Source organism: Abramis brama (genome assembly GCF_963993115.1).
Source record: "Abramis brama genome assembly, chromosome: 1".
NCBI lineage: Eukaryota > Metazoa > Chordata > Actinopteri > Cypriniformes > Leuciscidae > Abramis > Abramis brama.
The window spans coordinates 61750237-61770967 of NC_139963.1; the positions used below are offsets into that span (position 1 = coordinate 61750237).

At 39.6% G+C, this 20731-nt stretch overlaps 1 protein-coding gene and 1 long non-coding RNA gene across 2 annotated transcripts in view; one reads left to right on the forward strand and one right to left on the reverse strand.

Annotated features, from left to right (window-relative positions):
- LOC311078154 (uncharacterized protein) overlaps positions 1-20731 on the forward strand; it is a 73698-nt gene that overhangs the window by 44622 nt on the left and 8345 nt on the right. The gene's annotated exons all lie outside the window — the stretch shown is intronic.
- Positions 132-1358, reverse strand: LOC311078270. The gene is made up of 2 exons (XR_014605102.1): positions 991-1358; positions 132-913 (listed from the first exon to the last, which is right to left on the reverse strand). It is a non-coding gene; the product is annotated as an uncharacterized lncRNA (long non-coding RNA).

Consider the following 20731-nt stretch of genomic DNA (forward strand, 5'->3'; position numbering starts at 1 on the left):
AACTGTATGAAACTATTATATAACGTTCGACTACGCCACCCGGTATATACCGGGAACTATCAGCCCCAAATCAGGGAGCGCACAGGTTCGTTACCAAAAGAAATGGGTAAGCAGAGAGATAGGCCAGGGAATATCAATGATGAGGCAGTTTTATTCAAATACAAAATTTAAAACCATCAATACATTAATCTATCAAGGGCTCAATATTCACATGTCAAAAAGAAAAGGAAAACAAACACCACTTTACAAAACTTCAAAATAAAGAAATAAATACAAAAATACAAATACACAAGAAAGCTTAATTAGGAGGGAGATGGCCTGCTGTGACCCTCAATTCACACAACACACTTAATATCCACACACACCCGCTCTGGTGAAGTCAGGTCACTCAAACACAGCACTCAATGTAAACCCCGTTAAACAGCAGCTATAAACCCCTCCTCAATACACTTTCTTCGTCACGTTGTTTACGAGAAAAAAAGAAAGGACACCGTCAGTTCACAAACATTAAATAAATAAAAATACACAAACAAAACATAAACTAATTAAACTTAAACAAAGAAAAATAAATTACATACAAAATACGCAAAAATGAGCACAAGACAAAAATAAAGAAATCTAAATTAAAATTCGAAACAAACCAAAAGACACATCAAAATAAAACAAACATGCCACGATCGGCCGCACACACACTCAAAGAGCAGAACAAGTCAGCGAGGAAACAGCCGCGCTTCCACGTTAATTCGCACACTGCGGCGAGGAATCGTCCCAGCTCGCTGTTATGCAAGTTCAAGTTCGCTCCAACGAAAAGACGACAAAACTAAGCCCAGGCAAGACAGCAGTGCGTTACGTCAACAGACGCGCATCTCTTCCCGCAATATAGAGGTGAAACCCTTGCTCTCGTCACTCAAATCTGTCGAACATGAAACAGAAAAAATTACTAATAAAACAATAAAAGGGACAAACCACGCGAATGGCTCTCATACATACCGGAAACGTTCTCAGCGCAGCACTATGCGTGTTCGCTGGCCTCAACATACCGCCGGTTGCTCGTCAATGAACTACACAGACTCAAAATAGTAAATACACATTCCATTGATGAAAATCCTCAAAACAGACGTAGGTTACCAACCTCAAAGCCCGGGGCAGACTGTGCACGGCCGCACAGAGCCGAGACAGCACTTCATACTCTCCATTCATAAATGGCGGCCTCCGTAAAGGGGCGGTACGGGTGTCGACGACGCATCCCAAGTGACAAACAACCTCCCCATTTTATACCATGACACCAGACTGTTGATAGGTTCAATGGTTTCACATGACACTGGCCAATAATCAACACAGATACACTTCACCCTGCTACATAAAGTTAAATTGAACTGCCGTCTTCCCCTGTATAAGTAAGTGCAGCACTCCTGAAAAGGAGTATAAGGATTAAAGAAAAATGAAATAAAAGAGAGCGCAGCAGTGCTTCTTTGTTGTTATATTTACTCAGAATGAAGTGCATCACGGCCGTGCCCCACCCACTGAAGTGTGCGGTGACGTAAGCACGCTGGTATGCCAAGCGAAAATATTAATTTAATAAATGCACATAACAAAGCACAAATAAGAAATCGAACAGTATATAAAACTATTAGAAAAATAACATTTTAGTATATTATAATGGAATTGAAGAAATTGTACAAACATAAACAGCTTGTACTCCTACATAAACATCAGTAGCCACGAGTCGCATTGCTGTGACGTCAACTCCCCTCTTCGACTGATTGGCTAGAGGAGTAGCTGTCAATCTAGAACTAGTGGACCAATGGTGACGCTTAAGCCCGCCCTAATTTACATGAAACTCGAACTGCAACATTTGGGAAAGCAAGCGCAGAACATAGAAAGAAGAGCGAAGAGAAAAACAGCACAAGCGTACAAAAGAGTAAAATATGAGCAGAAAATGCAAGAAAGCACAAAGTACACAGTAATAAAACCAAGGAAAACATACTTTTTAAGAAAGCATGACCATAAGTTTAAGTTTTGTGCAAAATAACTTTTAATGTGTTTAAAGTTTTTATTCATGCTTGTTATTTCTTGATTCACGCTTATTATATTTTGATGCGTGACCAAGTTGTTTGCTATTCTGATCATTTTGCATTCTTTTTTTCAGTTTGTGCAATATATTTTTACATGTGTTTTTAAATTTTTGATTCACGCTTATTATTTTTTTATACGTGACCGCTATATATTTGGCGGGAATTTGATCCCATACAAGTGTTCACACTGTGACAAGAGATTCAGTCATTTATCATCTCTGAAAACACATGAGAGGATCCACAGCGGAGAGAAGCCGCACACGTGTGATCAGTGTGGAACAAATTTCTATTATAAAACTCACCTGAAGCGACACATGAAGACCCACACAGTGCAGAAACCACATCACCACAGTCTGAGATCACGGTGAGTAGTTCATCTGTATGTGCTGAGAAACAAAAGTCTCTTCTGTGTAAGTTAGTTTCCCAACAGCCACTATGAGCGAGAGGACATTATCTACTAACTCATGTTCACACCAACACGAAAGTTCAGTCCGATTTTCACATGCAATTTGTCTGTTCAGACCAATGCATAAAATAGCAGTAGATGCAAATTCACTCTCTCACTGTAGGTGGCGCTCCTGGAAAAGCAGAAATAAAGCACTATACAACTTTCTGTTTCTGACACCGACTTGTTAAGAAGAAGAATATCAAACAGTATTTGCATGTTTTCAAAAAGCCGTTCAGAATTTTGTATTTGCTATGGTGATTATTAAGATTGTTATGGTATTAAGAATACAGAGATGAGAGAGACGCTTCCAGATTATTTCTCTGTTAATCAAGTATATTTTGTTTTTTATGTATACGCAAGGCTCCTCATACAGTGGATGTAATACAGATCATCACCAGAATAGTACACGCACCACCTGATTTAACCTTTCCATGCAGGTCGCACCTGTGCTTTGAATTGCATTGTTTTGCAGTAATCGGTTGTTCCACAAGGTGGCAGCACTGGCCCAGGCTGTTTATTCCCAGTATAAAACAAAGCTAAAGGGACAGAACAAGAGACGCCTGCACTGACAAGCGATTGTGTGAGGGGGTCAAGAGATAGCCGTAACTTTAGTTTAAAAGATTACAAAACATGGTTTCACTTTATTTTAATGGTCCCTTTAACACATTCTGTTGAGTATAAGTTGCACCTACATGTCTTACTATCTCTCATTAGAGTGTTAGTAGAGTATTAGTAGAGTATTAGTAGAGTCAGGAGAATGTCTAAAACGTCACTTTGAACTGCATGAGTAAGCCATGATCAGCTGGTTGTTTGCATAAAATAGTCCATAGAAACTCACTTGATTTAATTTGTCTTTTAATTTTTAATTTATCTCCTATGACCACTTGCTTCTGACAGCCTTGTTATATTAGGTGATTTTAATATTCATATCTGCTGCCCGGATAGGCCCCTAGTACAAGATTTTGTAACTGTGTTTATTTTAACCTTACTCAGTCTGTAGTGGGATCTACTCACTTACAAGGCCACACTTTAGATTTGGTTTTGTCCTGGGGTGTTCCGGTGTGTGAGCTTGTTATAGAAAACATTGGGCTATTAAATCATTACATTATTAATTTAATGTTTTTTACTGGGCCCACTCGAGGCTGTGAGTCAGTTGGTCGTTGTGTTAGGCCCATTAATGCTTTGACTGCCTCTGAGTTCTCTGAGACATTTAAGTCTCATACGCAGCTGTGTGTCATGGATTTGTCTCCATCTTGTCAGGGGTCAGATATGTTAGTGGCTAGTTTTAATTCAAAATGCAATGGTATTCTGGATTCCATAGTCCCCTTTAAAAAGGTAAAAGCTAAAAAGGTAGATCAGCCCTGGCTTAATGCGGAGAGTCGATTACTCAGGCAAAAATGGAGACAGGCTGAAAGGAGATGAAAAAAAGATAAGCTCCAAGTGTCATATGAGATACTCAGAGACTGCATGATTACTCACCAACAGTTTGTTGAATCTGCTGAGGCACGATACTTTTCAGTTTTAATCTAACAGAATCATCATTGTCCAAGAGTGTTATTTCTAGCAATAAATACAGTCCCGAACATTGTAGGCCCAGCTGTTGTTGATAATACTGAGAGAGCCTGTGAAAGATTCTCAAATTTTTTTGATGATCTGCTGTCTGTAGACTCTGGGTATTGTGTGGTTTTAGTGCTTCTTGACCTTAGCGTGGCTTTTGACACTGTGGATCATGGGGTCCTTCTTGACCGCTTGAAGGAGTGGGGTGGGATTAGGGGGCTTGCTTTTAAGTGGTTCTCCGCCTATATCTATGGAAGATCTTTTGCAGTGGAGTTTGGAAGCTCTATTTCGTCTTCTCAGCCTATTTCCTCAGGGGTTCCTCAATGTTCATGTCTTGGTCCTGTTTTATTTTCCCTATATATGCTTCATCTGCCAAAAATATAATGTATCTTACCATTGACATGCTGATGATATCCAGCTATATGTGCCCATGAGATGTAATGATGACTCCAACATTACAACTTTGTTTGAGTGTTTGGACGAAATAAGTGCGTGGTTGGCTGCTAATTTTTTGCAGCTCAATGAGTCAAAAACTGAAGTGGTGATTTTTGGTTCCCCAAAGTTAGCCAAACAGCTTTCTGTACATCTTGACCCCTTAGCCACTAATGTCAAAACCTAAGCGAGGAACCTTGGTGTAATTTTGATTTGGAGCTGAAATTTGACAAACAAGTCAATGCCGTGGTTAAAAGTAGTTTCTATCAATTGTGGAGCATCGCCAAATTGAAGAGAATTATGTATTTTAAGGACATGGAAACTGTCATTCATGCTTTTATTTCATCCAGATTGGATTATTGCAAATCGTTATATTTGGGATTGTCTAGAAAGTTGCTATCAAGGTTGCAGCTGGTGCAAAATGCAGCAGCCAGACTGCTGACAGGCACAGGGAAATGGTCTAGAATTTCTCCGGTGCTGGCATATTTACACTGGCTTCCTGTTGATTTTAGAGTCCAATATAAAGTATTGACCATGGTTTTTAAAGGTTTGCATGGTCTTGCTCCAGAGTATTTAGCATGTCTGTTACAGCATCATTATTCCGCTTAACCCCTAAGATCATCCCAGAGTTTGCTCTTACATGTTCCCAAATCACGGTTGAAAACCAAAGGAGATTGTGCATTTTCTGTAGCAGCCCCATGTCTTCCACCAGATATATCAGATCATGTGACTCGTTAGAATGTTTTAAATCTATGCTGAAAACACACCTCTACGCTGTGGCCATAGTCAAGTCAAGTCAAGTCAAGTATATTTGTATAGCGCTTTTCACAATACAGATTGTATCAAAGCAGCTTCACAGTATTAAATTAAAATAATACAACAAGGTTTGTTTCTAGTGGAATTTATTGATTGATAAAATCAAATTAAATATCCCCAGAATATCCCCAACTGAGCAAGCCAAAGGCAACAGTGGCAAGGAACCGAAAAACTCCATCAAGTGACCTAATGGTGTCCTAAAACTCCATCAGGTGACCTAATGGAGAAAAAAAACCTTGGGAGAACCCAGGCTCAGTCGGGGGCCAGTTCTCCTCTGGCGTTTATTAACTAGAGGCCGGATTGTAATTTGAACTGTAAGATAAAAAATATATCTTATATATAATATATGAATGCCTGGCTGAAGAGATGCGTCTTTAATCTAGTTTTAAACTGGGAGAGCGAGTCTGAGCAACGAACACTATCAGGAAGGCTATTCCAGAGTTTTGGAGCCAAATGTGAAAATGCTCTCCCTCCTTTGGTGGTTCTGGATATCATAGGTACGACCAAAAGCCTTGAATTAAGTGATCTTAAAGAGCGCGATGGATTATAGGGCGATATAAGATCCGTTAAATAGACTGGAGCTAAGCCGTTTAGGGCTTTATAAGTCAGTAGCAATACCTTGTAATTAATACAGGACTTTATAGGTAACCAATGTAGTGATGTTAAAATCGGTGCTATATGATCATATTTTCTTGATCTAGTAAGAACTGTAGCGGCGGCATTTTGGACTAACTGTAGCTTGTTTATTGAGGATGCAGGACAACCAGCTAATAAAGCATTACAGTAATCTAGTCTCGAGGTCATGAATGCATGAACTAACTTTTCTGCATCAGCCATAGGCGTAATTTGCGGGTGGGACATGTCCCCACCACTTTTTGTTAACGTCGATATTGTCCCCACCACTTTTGAAACATATCGTGGCACGAATGTACCAATACAAATAAATAAAACATCTCCAGTTAACTAGCAGAGCATTAATTTAGTTTGTTTGTTAAATATAAGGCGATCTAGCGATGAAATGTGTTGTTTTTGAAATCAAGTGATCAAAGTGCTTGTTGCGATCAGTGGCACGGATAAATCGATCGTGGGCACAGCCCTGGCAAGTGACACACATTGGCACACACTGTAAAACAACCACTGGCTAAAGATGCTCTTTAGAGAGTGATATGCTCAATAATTGTCCCTGATAGCCACAGGGGAGAGACATCTTTTTCAGTTGCAGATCCTTAAGCACTGTGCTTGCTCCAGCAGGAGAGTGAGACACGTGGGACATAGGCTGGCATGGGCTCACTTAGCCCCTAGTGGTCTGCGAATGCAGTTAGCCGGAGCTCGCGCGCTCCCAGTGAGAGGGCTAGTTGTTAATGAATGTGGCTTGCATGAGCGCAACCCTAGCAATTGACACACTCAGAGGCGCGCCACTTTAAGAATAAACAGTGGCGAAAGACGTTCTAATGAGTCTCAACTGATAATCATAGTGGAGAACATCACACTTAGCACTGTGCTCAGCTGAGCGTAGTCAGTGTTGTGCTCGCTCTCACTGTTTTTGGAATTTTCCTGCTACAGAGATAGTGAGACGCATGGGAAATAGACTGACGTGAGCTCACTTAGTCCCTTTTATTCAGCCCTGTTTCAGTGCTGAAGAATGAGGGGAAGAGTTGCTTTCTTTAAAGAAAGTGGTCTGTGAACGCAGCAAGGCGAGACTCACGCTCTCGTAGTGAGATCGTCTCTCTACAATGAACGTGTCTTCTGGGGGCGGGCCCGGCAAGCGACGCGATATTGTACTTTATGTGTCTCACCTGAGTCACAGGGGAGAGAGCGTCATTGTCAGTGCTGTATACATCTGAAAGTAGTCAGCGCTGTGTTCGCTCTAACTGCAGCCACGAGACTCGCTCTCTCATAGTGAGAGCATCAGTCTTCATTGCAGGCGTCTTGTGGGGGCGGGCCCGGCAAGCGACACGAGCATATGATCTCAGTCTTGACCTGAAAGGGGATTCCCTTGCTGCAGTGAACTCGTTTAGTCCCGCTCACTCAGCCCTACGGCTTCATTATTTCTTCGTCTCATGCTTGAGAAAAGGAGAACAGTGGAGATTGAGGGGAGGAGTCGCAGCGACGCGAGACTCGCGCTCATAGTGAGAGTGTCTGTCTCAAATGAACGCGGCTTACGGGGGCATGCCCAGCAAGTGGCGCGCTCAGAGGTGCGGCATTTTGAAAAACAAACGTAGGCGAAAATATGCTCTTTTAGTGAATCAGCTCTTGTTATACTCACCAGATAGTAGCAGGAGAGGAGCGTCATTCTCAGTCTCATGAGTCAGCGGAGAACACAGAAAATTGCCATAGTAGTCGCCCGGTATGGCCGCAGGTGAGATTATGCAGTCAGCTGCAGAGGGCTAAGTCAGCTGGCCGGACTCCGCTGTTCTGCTGAATAGATACTCGTTCCTCTGCCTGGCCTAGCTGTTTTCGTCAGCGAGAAGGCTTCTTTAAGAAATCAGCAGTGTTTTTGTCGCTGAAGGAGATCAAATCTGAATCCTATGGCGAAATTACCTTCTTTTATTAGCAGATGCCCCTCCCCTTCTGGTGGGCTCTGCGCTCAGATCGGCGGGAGGTGCACCGATTGGTTTACGCAGTTACGCTGCTCCGCCATAGGTTCGTGCAGTTCCCACTGACCAGCCAATAGCATGCGTTTACTCTCTGCACCGTTATGGCTGTGCAGTAGCACTGCGTTATTTAATAAAAAGACTTCAGTATTCTGAGAAAAAGGGGTTTTCCCCATTGCATATAGCTACACAATACGACTGACCATTCAAAAGGGAACAAGGCCTACACTACTATCTTCTGCTTATCTGAGTTCAACTCATTTCATAATTGATGAACCTTACACAGTTATTTAAGCAAATCACCACTAAACTGAATTGATCTGAATAATGACTTGTCTTTACAGGAGTCAGGAGAATCTGTTTGCATCATTATTTTTCTGTTTATCCCAGTGAAGCTGCTCTGAATCAGTCTGTACTGTATAAAGTACTATTTAAAGTCTCTCTAACACAATTAAACACTCTTAATGAAAGATTTTTTTTTATCAGAACAACTTTAAAGGGGTCATAAAATGCCATTTTTGTACAAGCTAATATGATTCTTTAGGGTCTAAATTAAAAGTTTGTAATATACTTTAATTAAAAATTCTCATTAGTATTGCAAGAAAACACTATTTTACCTGGTCAAAAACAGCTCTGTTTTCAGCACGCCGTTTAAGTGCATGTGTCTTTAAATGATAATGATCTTTGCTCACCCCGCCCCTCTGTTCTGTGTGCACACGGTTTGTAATAATAACACAATAACCATAACGCGTTGTTCATTATAAACGTGGGATTATGAATTATATTGAGAACGTTGTACATAGAAAACATGCCATAATGTACCCTGAGTGTAAACCTTAGACGCATTCATCGTGAAGCGTGCTAGCAATTTGCAAAGATTAATATAAAGGTTAACCCTCTGGGGTCTAAGGTGTTTTTGGGGTCCTTGAGATGTTCTGACATGCTCTTACATTTGTGCTTTTTTCAGTTGCTTATAAACATATTAATGGCAAAGGTATAATTACACTCTATTTAGCACAAACAGGGCTACCATAATATGTGAGCAACATGTATGTACATGTTTGTATTTTTGAGAAAATAATGTTTATGCATGGTTATTGAAAAAACTAAAAATGAAAATGTCTGAAATAAGGCCACAAAACACATACTATATATGTGTCCACAAGACTTCTGAATAATGCATTTTGTCGCCTAGAGTTTTTTCTTCAAAATGATGTGAAAATCATCCTGCCTAACCATTCACATAAAACAATACATTGATTTAAATTTTGTAAGACACTTTTTGTTTGGAAAGGCAATATGCGGGTGGGCGTGATTCACACCTGAGGAGACAATGCCCCCGCATAATGAGGCTGCATACTTAATGAGCCTTTCATTCAGGTGTGTGACTGAGCCACAAGAAAGAATGCAATGACAATATATATATATATATATATATATATATATATATATATATATATATATATATATATATACACTGTAATTAAATTATAGTTAATTATTAACTGATTAATTGACAATTATTGAAGACACTTGATGTAAACAAGCAGAATCACTGAAGGAAAAAAATATGACCGTTATGGTGATCAGTGTTTGCTTTAGTTGGGCCCTTGACTTTTTATGTACCCTTATTTTTTTTTTTATAATTTATATTTTTTATTGTCTTTTTCACAATGTGAAATTTTACAGATAAACAAGGCAAACACAGCCAATACTTTAAATCAGTCCCAACAGGTTTTCCTTGTATGCCCCTCTTGATAAGACATTTGTTTCTGAACATAAAACAAAACAAAAAAAATAAAAAAATAAAAAATACAATAAAAATACAATAAAATAAAAATAATAATAACATTTGTAGCTTAGAACCGGGGTGTGGTATGTGTTTATCTTAGCGACAGTCCTTGTATAGTAAATTTGTTTTTCTCATCCTCCTACTCGGTACATTAAAAAAGTATTCTTAAACATTCAGTCCTTACAACAAACCCTAAACAAAATCCATTCTATGTTGCCTAATATATTTAAGCCATCCTCTCCAGATACTTTTAAATTGATCAACTTCCAATCTTATGGACGCAGTTAGCTTTTCCATATTGTAAATAGTTAACATTACATCAAACCATTCCTCCACTTTAGGCACCAAATCACTTCGCCACCTTCTGGTTATTGCTTTCCTACTAGCCAACAGCATTATTCGTAGCAATTTATAATCATCCCTTCTTTTTAAGTTAAGACCCTCAACTATCCCAAGATATATAATTTCAAAGTTGGTTGGTACTTTCATTTCTATCACCTCTTCAATTACCACTTTTATTTGTGTCCAATATTGAGTTATAAGGGAGCATCCCCAAAAGATATGGAAGTGATTTGCTTTAGTTTCACCACACGATCTCCAACATTTGGTATCTCCATGTTTTCTCTGTGCAGGGGTCGCAAAAAACCTTATTATATTCTTCCATCCATATTCCCTCCAAACTGAAGAATTTGTGGTTTTCCACTGGTATTCATTTATTTCCCCCCAATCCTCCCCTGACAACACTATGTTTGCCTCCCTCTCCCATCTCTCTTTAACATATACTGTGTTGTCTGCTTTCAAGTCCTCAAGAATTTTATACAATTTAGAAATGACTTTCCGTTCTGTCTGTGACCTATATGCTTCCATCATTATTTTTATGACCCCTGGCCATGTTGAACCTAGTTTAACTTTTTTAATTTCTTCTCCCAAATAATGACGTAGCTGTAGATATCTATGAAAATCTTGCTTCTGGAGGCCATAGATCTCCTTTATTTTCTGGAAACTCATTACAGTTTGATTTTTAATAACCTCCCAATACATTTTTGGTCCATTATTCCACAATTTAAACCTTCCATCCAATTTGTTGGGTGTAAAATCTATATCGTGTGCGATCCACCTCAAAAACCTACAATGACCCGTTAACTTGTATTTCTTCACAATGTCAGACCAAATTTTAACAGAAAGCTCCAACCATGGATTTATTTTAAGTTTCAGATGGGACCTCAGTGTTTCATCGCATAAAATAGCTTTTATCGGTGGCCCCTCTATTAGTCTCTCCTCAATGTCCTTCCATTTTGCAGAATATTCTGAATCCCACAGGTTAATTAAGACCCTCAACTGCGCGGCCTGAAAGTAACTTTTTAGACAGGGTACCGCTAGACCCCCGCTCCCCTTAGGTAATTGTAATGTTCTATATTTTATTCTTGGCTTAGCACCCTGCCATATATATCTAGATATAATTTTGTCCCACTCTTTAAATTCTTTTCCCGTTATCTCAATTGGAAGATTTTGAAATAGGTAAAGCAGCCTGGGTAAAACGTTCATTCTAATCACTTCAACTCTTGATACCAAACTCAAGTACGGTATTAAGTTCCATCTTCCCAAGTCTGTTTTAATCTTTGATATTATTTGGTCATAGTTTGAGGTTTTCAATTTTCCAAGTTCTTTCGGTAAATTAATACCCAAATACTTCATAGACGTCATATTCCAATTAACATTAAAACTCTGTCTTATAACTTGATTTGGTTCATAGTTGAAGGTTATGACTTGAGTTTTTTGGACATTAACTTTGTACCCCGACAGCCTACCAAAATCCTTAAAAGTATCCATCAGTACAGGCAATGACAGATCGGGATTCTCCAGATAAATCAGGACATCGTCCGCAAACAAAGCTATTTTCTGTTCTAACCCTGCCATTACAATACCCTTGATGCTCTTATTTTGTTTTATCCACTGGCTTAGTGGCTCCAGAAAAACGGCAAATAGCAAGGGGCTTACTGAACATCCCTGACGGCAGCCCCTTTCTAATTTAACGATGTTAGATAAACTAGCGTTAACCTTGATCCTTGCTATAGGGCCTGTGTACAGAGTCCGAATGGTCTCAATGCACCTTTCATGAAAGTTAAACCTCTTCATTACTCGGAATAAGAAATCCCACCTTACGGAATCGAATGCTTTTTCTGCATCCATCCCCATTATTAATGCTTCTAGTTTATTATCACTAATATATTGCATAATATGCAACGTTCTACGAATATTGTCATGGGTTTGTCTTTTTTTTATGAATCCAGTTTGATCTAAACTAATAATGTCGGGTACAATTTTTTCAATGCGCCTGGCCAGAATTGCTGTGAATAATCTATAATCTATATTGAGCACACTTATTGGCCTATAGTTTGAACAATTGCTTTTATCTTTGCCCTCCTTAGCAATCACGGATATGATTGCTTCCCTCCAAGAAATAGGAATAGCCCCTCCTTTCAATATCCAATTAAAAGTCTTGTGTAATAGTGGAATCAAAGTTTTTCTAAAAGCTTTGTACCATTCTGAAATATATCCGTCTGCACCTGGGCTTTTATTATTTTTGAGTTTAGAAATTGCTAAATTTATTTCTTCTGCCGTTATTTCTGACACCAATGAGTTATTTTGTTCTTCTGTTATTTGTGGCAAATTTAAACTATTTAAAAATTCATCAATCTGGGATTCATTATTATCATGAATCTGGGAGTACAACCTGTTATAGTAAAATTCAAAACTCCTATGAATTTCTTCTGTCTTGTGCACCACATAATTTGTCTGTGGATCCTTAATTTTGTATACATGTCTTCCCGTCTCCTGTTTTTTAAGCCTATATGCCAGTAATTTTGCAGATCTACTCCCAGCTTCATAATATCTTTGTTTTGTATATATCATTTTCTTCTGAATTTCTTGTGACAAAATCTCATTTATCTCCGCTCTTTTCATTTTAATTTCAGCCATAATTTTGCTGTCTACTGTGTTTTTATGTTCTTTTTCCAACCTTTCCAAATCACTTTGTAGAATTTTGAGCCTTTCTTGTTTCTTTTTCCTCCTAAATGCAGATCTTGCTATCAATTTCCCTCTCATAACTGCTTTGCACGCATCCCACAATATTGATGGAGAAACCTCCCCATTATCATTTTGTTCCACATATTCACAAATCTCCTTTTCAATTTCCTCCTTCATTTGGCCATTAAGCAGGCTTGAGTTCAGCCTCCATACTGTTTTTTTCTTTTCTATCCCCAAGGATATATTTAAATATATTGGACAGTGATCAGACAAATCCATCACTCCTATATCACAGCTTTCTATTTTGTACCTATCTCTTCCATAAATAAAAAAATAGTCAATCCTTGAGTACACCGAATGTGGTGCCGAAAAGTAGGTATAATCTCTCTTAGCTGGGTTTAGTTCTCTCCAAATATCCAAAATTCTCAGATATGATATTATCTTCTTAATTTTTTTGCCTATAGCATTTTTCTGCTGTGCTTTTCCTGATGAGTCTAGCTGTGCATTAAGTCTCTGATTAAGATCCCCTCCTCCAATTAGCATCCCCTCTCCCTCTGTTGTCAACAGATCAAACACTTGTTTAAAAAATTCCCAATCTGATCCTGGAGGGGCATATACGTTCATTAAGGATACTAATTCCCCTTCCAATCTGCCTACCACCAAAACGTATCTGCCCTCTTTATCTTTAATTATCTTCAACATTTCAAAACTAATTTTACTTGATATCAGGATTGATACCCCTCTTCTCCGGCCCGACTTATAAGATGATGAAAACTCCTGATTATAACCCCCTCTCTTCAACTTTTCATGCTCTTTATCCGTTAAGTGGGTCTCCTGTAAAAAGAGTATCCCAACTTCTTCTTTCTTCATTTTACTAATTACCTTGCTTCTTTTAACTGGGCTACCCAAACCGTTAACATTATACGAGGCTACTTTCAATTTACTATTTCGTGTCGTCATTTACCAAAACATTGTTGTTTAAACTCAATGTCTCTACCCCCTTTGCTACAAACAAATGAACCACATGAACAATAATTAACTCTTGAACAAAGCAAAACGTTTTCCAAACCTGAGGTTTTACAGTCTTCAACCTTTCCTGAGCTCACTCCAAGCTCTGAGGGATAGCCCCTGTAGATCAGGGGGCCCTCATGACCCTTTTGGGTCCTTTTCATCAGTCAACTCTGCAAACATATTCCCCAAATACAACTTAAAGAAGTAAATTTCCCTTTGTCCGCACTTGTCCTCGGCTGAAATCAAAGAAAAGAGAGAATTGCTCACCTAGACCATACTTATTCAACGCTGAAATACAATGCAGAGAATTTGTCTTATTCCCCAATGTAGAATGCTACCGATTACTGAAGTTTGATGGGCTTAATCTTGTACTGTCTCCGTAGATCTTCTAAAGGCTTGCAGTTTCTCCTTGTATCCCAAAGAAGAAGTCTCCATCTGGTCCTCCTGTCTGCCTGCTCCCCTGCTGGAGCGCCACATCCGACGTTGAATCTTCTCCAGTGGATCTACAGCTGTTTTAACAATACGCACCGGAAATCCTCTTTCCACCATGTCTCTTGTCGCCTCTGCTGCTGAGTTATAGAGGCATGTGTCTCCCTCGTAGAATACACGAAACTTCGCGGGAAACGGTGTCTGAAATCTGATTCTGTTCTCTCTCAGTACTCTCTTAGCTTCGGCGTATTCCTTTCTCTTTTTCATCACTTCCGGTGCGTAATCGTGATCAACATACACACGTTTCCCTTCAAAGAGGAACCCTTTTTTCTCCCATGCCTTCTTGATAATATCCTCTTTACATTTGTAGCTTAAGAATTTCGCTACTATGGATCTTGGTGGTGCATCATCAGATGGGCGGGGTCCCAGCGATCGGTGGGCTCGCTCCAGACTGAGCTGGTACGCTGGCGGTAACTCAAGCTTTTCTCTGAGTAAAGCTTCCACAAAAGCCCCCACAGATTCTGCATCCTTTTCGACCCCCTCTTTGATCCCATGCAAACGAATGTTGTCTCTTCTGGCCCTTCCTTCTTGATCGATTTGTTTTTCCTCAAGCTTTCTGTGGAGTTTTATGAGCTCACCTGTAACTTCCTCGATGCTCAAAACTCTCTCCTCCGTGTCCCCGAGTCGTCTTTCAGCTTCATCAATCCTGTCATTCGTCTTTCTAAGATCTTCTCTGATGCCGTTTAGACCTTCTGCTGTCTCACGTCTAAACTCCCTTATCTCCCGCAGGACTGCCTCTAAATCCGACATTTTTTCTTGTACTTGCGTTGTTTCGGATGATAGCTCCGCCGCTAACTCCAATGCTAACTCCACTTGCTCTCCGTCTTCGTTCCCGCGTTGTTTAGCGTTTCCAGCCTTCCTTCTGGTTTTCCTTCTTGACATATCACCCGCCCCCCGATATTGTCGTCTTTAAATCATTTATGTTACTCAGGCTTTAGGTTTACGGGGCAAATTCTGAACTTTTAACGGGGAGCTGCTTCGCTATGATGTCGCCATGTTCGACCCGGAACCGGAAAACTCTATGTACCCTTATTTTAACACTTTTGAGTGTGGTCTATAATAAATTCCCAGGAGAGTTAATTTAACACTGGAGTTTTTGCTGTGTATATATAGATAAAGTGTGATCTTGACGCATCTGTCAATGCAACACTTCTGGAGGTTGTGAATTTGTGGTTTCACAAGCACAAACTTAGTAGCCTAATAAAAGCTTCATGGTACACACACATATAGCAAGCGATCTTGGCCCGAATGTGGCCTCACGCAGGCCTGATGTCAGCAATGGCATGAATCCTGTCAGACAGTTATGGCCCATGTGTGGCCCTTGTCTTTAAACCAGATCTAGGCCACTCCAGGACCATCATTCTTTGCGGCATGAGGACCGAGGGAAAATGGGCTCTGTGTACCGGAGCTGGGCCAGACAAACATTGATATGTGGGAAGGTGTGATGAAGTAAACTTCAGAGCCGATTTTTTCTTTTGGAAGACAATAACTTTATTTATTGTGCACTTTTTAAGCTAGATTTATGCCTATTTTTTCTTCATGGACACCACAATGATTTCCACCACATGTGGAATATTTAGGGGCCAAGCACCGAAGGTGCGTAGGCACCTATTGTATCTGTTCCCGTTCTTATTATTCTTCTTTCTTCCGACTGGGTGTCTATGGCAGCCCATAGAACCGATTGCGGGAAAGTTGTAATGGTTTGACATTCTGATAGAGGACAGTCCCATCATTAAATACACCAATTTTGGTGTGTCTAAGTCATTCCCTCTAGCGCCACCACCTGTCCAAAATGTCACTATTATTTTGCTAATAACTTTTGAACCGTAAGGCCAATCAGCGAAATTATTTTTTCCTCTGATTCCTGAGCTCATGCCGATTCGACTGCACCCTATGACGTCATTTTCCGTCATAAAAATATGGCCGCCATTTTTAATTTTTTGAAAAAGCTACTTTTTCGAACTCGTCCTAGACGGTTTGTCCGATTTGCACGAAAATTGAACCAGATCATCTTCAGGCAGTGCTGACAGAAAGTTATGGAATTCAAATTGATTCGTCAAACCGTTTTCGATAAACGCTCGAACAAATTTTACATAGCAAAAACAGTCGTAAGGCTGTATCTCCGCAACGGTTTATCGTATTCAGACCAAACTTGGGACATGTACTCACAAGCATGACCTGAGGCTACATGCTGCGTTTCGGCGCAGCGCCACCTACTGGTCCGGAGATATGAAAAATGGCTATTTTTGCTTATAACTTCTGAACAGTTTGTCCAAAAATCATAAATTTGGTCTCGTTACATTCAGGGCAACATGCCGAGTCGACTGATATCCAATTTTACCATATCGGCCATTTTGACTGTCAGCCATTTTGAATTTTGTGCTAAAATGCTGTATTTTAAGAACGCATGAACGGATTGTTACGAAACTTGGCATAGGTCATCAGCACAATGTCCTGAAGGAGCCTGAGAAGTTTCGAAACAGCGCCACCTAGTGGTGAATTTTTTTTTCAAATGCTTATAACTTTGGGTGTGGTCGAATTATTTTCACGAAACTCATCTTTCTAGACTCCTGAATCCTTGCCAAGTCCTACGATACCAAACATGCTAGGTTTCGCCTTACGGTTTGTGTAGCGTTGTGATTTAGCGCTGAAAAAACATTAGGCGATATCTTTGAAACCGTTTATCCGATCGAGACGAAACCACCGTCAGAAGTTTGGAATCATAGCTTGTTAACTGCACGCCAGTGCCCAAATGCGAAAATATTGATAGTAAGGGGTAGTAAAATCCAATCAAAGTCATGTGTCAGTCATTTTTTACGTGTTTTTTCATATAAATGTCTATAACTCCGAAGCGAATTGAGATATTTTCACCAAAATCGACACACATATGTATGGGCTCACTTTGAGGACACAAAAAAAAAATTGTGGGACTGAGCCTCTTGGTTGCGCTATAATAGAACAAAACATGAAATTCCCATTGACTTCAATACAGTTTTGTGAAATAAAATGCTATACTAAACAAATGCATTGGTGTAATATTACGAAACTCAGAATGTGCCGACAACACCATCCCCTGAAGGTCCTCAAAATATTTCGAAACAGCACCACCTAGTGGTCAAAAGTTATAACAACATTTCCAAAAAGGCTAATAACTTTTGAATAAATCTGGCTATTGAAATGCCACTGGTCTTAATAGATTCCTTGGGTCAAGCCGAGAACATAGATACCAAGTTTACCTTATTTGGCAGAACTTCCAGTCCGCCATCTTGATTTTCAGTCAAAACCTACTTTTTCAAACTCCTCCTAGACCGTTTGTCCGATTTTCACCAAAATCGAATCGTATCATCTCCAGACCGTGCCGACTAGAAGTTATGGATTTCGTGTCGATAGACGAAACCGTTTTCGTATAGCGCAGCAGCAAAGTTGAGGCATGATGCCAAAAGCCCTATTCAGGCTTTATCTCTGCAATGCCTTGACATATTGACACCAAACTTTGTATGTGTCATTGTCACCTCACTCTGACCACATCACATCAGTTTTGTAACTGCGCCACCTATTGGTCAAAAGTGATAATCCATTAAATCATATTTTTAATTATTGTTTCTATGATTTTTCAGCCATTTTGCCTAAAAAACTCTTTAAATGTCTTTAATTGCTCATTGTTGCAGTTGGTCTGACACTTTCAGACATGTCGGCATGTCTTGTCATCTGATTCTGCTTGGCCCCGGTAATGGCTGCTTGCAGCTATATTTTTCCTTGTAATTATGTATGGTTTGCAAAAATGGCAACTGCTGCGTCTGTGTGTAGATGAGAGAAGCAAAGTGCATGTGCGCTGTGCACACGCTACATTATGGCCAAGCATGCGCCCTTAAAATAGCATCTGAACGCGCCACTGAAAACGCGCCACTGACTTTAGACTAGGTTTTTCCTGGTCTGTGGTGGAATTGTTTTCTGGAACTGCAAAATAGCACCAGGGAACGTTTGCGCCAGAACACGCCTCCTCTTTTCGCTGAACCGCCCCCGGGAGCGCAAGTTCATTCCCTAATTTACAGACGTGCGTCTGTCGAGGGAAAAGTCTGCTGTGCGTCGGGTGCAAAATAGGAATGATATATGCGTCGGTGTACAAAGTCAATAGCACTGGGTGCAAGATAGGGCCCTCTGACTCATAAGTCAAAAACCACCTCAAGCAAGCGTGAAAACTTTTTTGCAAATTAAGGGATTTTGATTCGAAATTTTACATTTCCATCACTCGTTTCTAATGCGATACTTCAAAATGCGCATAAAAACAGGTTGATGGAAACATAGCTAATGAGAGGATAAATATTTCTGGATACCACTGTACAATTCAGCTCACTTTCTGATCCAGAGCTTTTCAAAGTCAACACAGTTTTACACCAGAGATATTTCTGATCGCTTCTTCAGCTGTGTCATAGAGTCAGGACTAAACACTCAGTTGATGAGATCAGAGGAAGTAACCAACCAGAGGAGGAGCTGATGATGTGTAAAGGAAGAGCTGTAACTATATATAATGAAGAGAAAGACTGACAGAAACACAAAATGGCTGATAAGTGTGATCTGTGTCTGCTGGGACTGATCATTCTCTCTTCACTTCTCACAGGTAAAGAAATCTGTATTTTCTCTAAAGACATTTAGTGGAATTAGTCTGGAAAGAGTTCATTTGAACATGCTCAGTTTATTCTTGCACACATTCACGTTGTGTTCTCAGAGTTGTGTATTGATACACACAGATCATACTGTATTACTCCTGATACTGGACATCACTCAAACATCTGATGATGAAGAATTATTTTCATATTAAGAGTGTAACGCCCGTGTCACACATACTCCGTTTGCAGTGCGTATGTGGTGCGTATTTTTTTCCGCACCCATGTTAACAGGTTAGAGCTTTCACACGCAGATGCAGTCCGGCCGTGCATTCCAGGGGCGGTGCGTATACAGCAGTGCAGCGATAATTTCCGCACCGAGTCTATTTTTGCTGTGCTGCACGCGCTGAATTAAAGTGACAGCGCATGGTTCGTGGTCAAAATGTACACAGATTGACATGAAAATATAATAATCTCACCATAAATGCATTTAATTAATTAAAATGTAGTAATCTCACCATAAATGCATTTAATTTAATACTACTATTTTTGACAGTCATCTATTTACTTTAAGACCGAGTTAAAGCAAAGAAAACTACAATTTACCTCAACAAGGCGACATAATGAACAACACTTCTCTCATTCATGGAGGTGGAAAAACAAGTCCTTTGAGACATGCAAGATTTATTGTATTAAAATTTAAATGCAAAAGAAAAGGCATGAGTCGGCAGTTTTTGTCAATTTTAAGTTTTAATTTAAAATGTTCTATTTTAATATAAGTAGGCTACATGGTTAATATTTAACCACTTGCTTGAGCAATATAGCAGAGGATTTTTTACTTCCGGGTGGATCACCTATACTATTGGTCCTCCTAATTGTCAATCATTCTGGTGAATCAATCAAACTAATTCAAAAAGTGGAGAGGGCAGGTCTTATCTAAAATTCGGAAAGATCTTCCGCTATACCTTTAATATATGTATATCCTATATAGAAGTAGCATTGAATGATACATTGTTTAAATAGTGTTTAAACGTCTATTAAAGAGTGTATATGTGTGCAAAGAGAAACGCAATGCTGACAAACTTTTTTTTTAAATAAAAGTTGCTGATAACTTCTGGATTTGAAATACAAATAGTGAGTAAATGTGTTTGTGGTACAGCCGCGGATCAGTTACTGCAAACGCAGCATATGTGAAAGCACTACGCACTGCAAATGGAGTATGTGTGAAACGGGCGTAAGGGTGGATTTCCTGCAGAGGTTCAAGCTGCAAGACTGTCGAATGACTAAAGAAAAGTTGTCAGCAAGATGGTAGAAAACTGTACATTTCTTGTCTATTCCACCCACCGCTACTTATACCAACGGCGGAAATAAGCGCAGTTACAATAGATTAATATGTGGGAGAGCGTTGCTATAGAGAGTGACGATATTGTATTGCAATAGATAGCACTTCAAAGTCAATACCAAATCAAAACTATTTAGCACATTATTTGTAATTGAAAAGGTTTAATGACAAAATATGGTTATAGTTATACTTAAAATAGTAAAAAAAATAGATGAATGAGATGATGATAACTTATACCATTAATCTTACCCAGCATGTAAATGTTTCCTGAGAGAGAGAGAGAGAGAGAGAGAGAGAGAGAGAGAGAGTAAGAGACAAAGAAAAGAGGAAGTAAAGAGAGAGAGCCCCAAGCAAGAGAGCCAGAGCATAAAAGAGACAGAGCAACAGTTTCAATCTTTTTTTATCCTTTCCTGACCATGTGACTTTAACCCAACTGTGAGACATTTAAACTGACCAATCAGATAATTTGAACTTCCCCCACCGTACTAAAGGTGTGAGAATTCATCGACCCCCAAAATACACACATTTTGGCCTACAGGCCTTG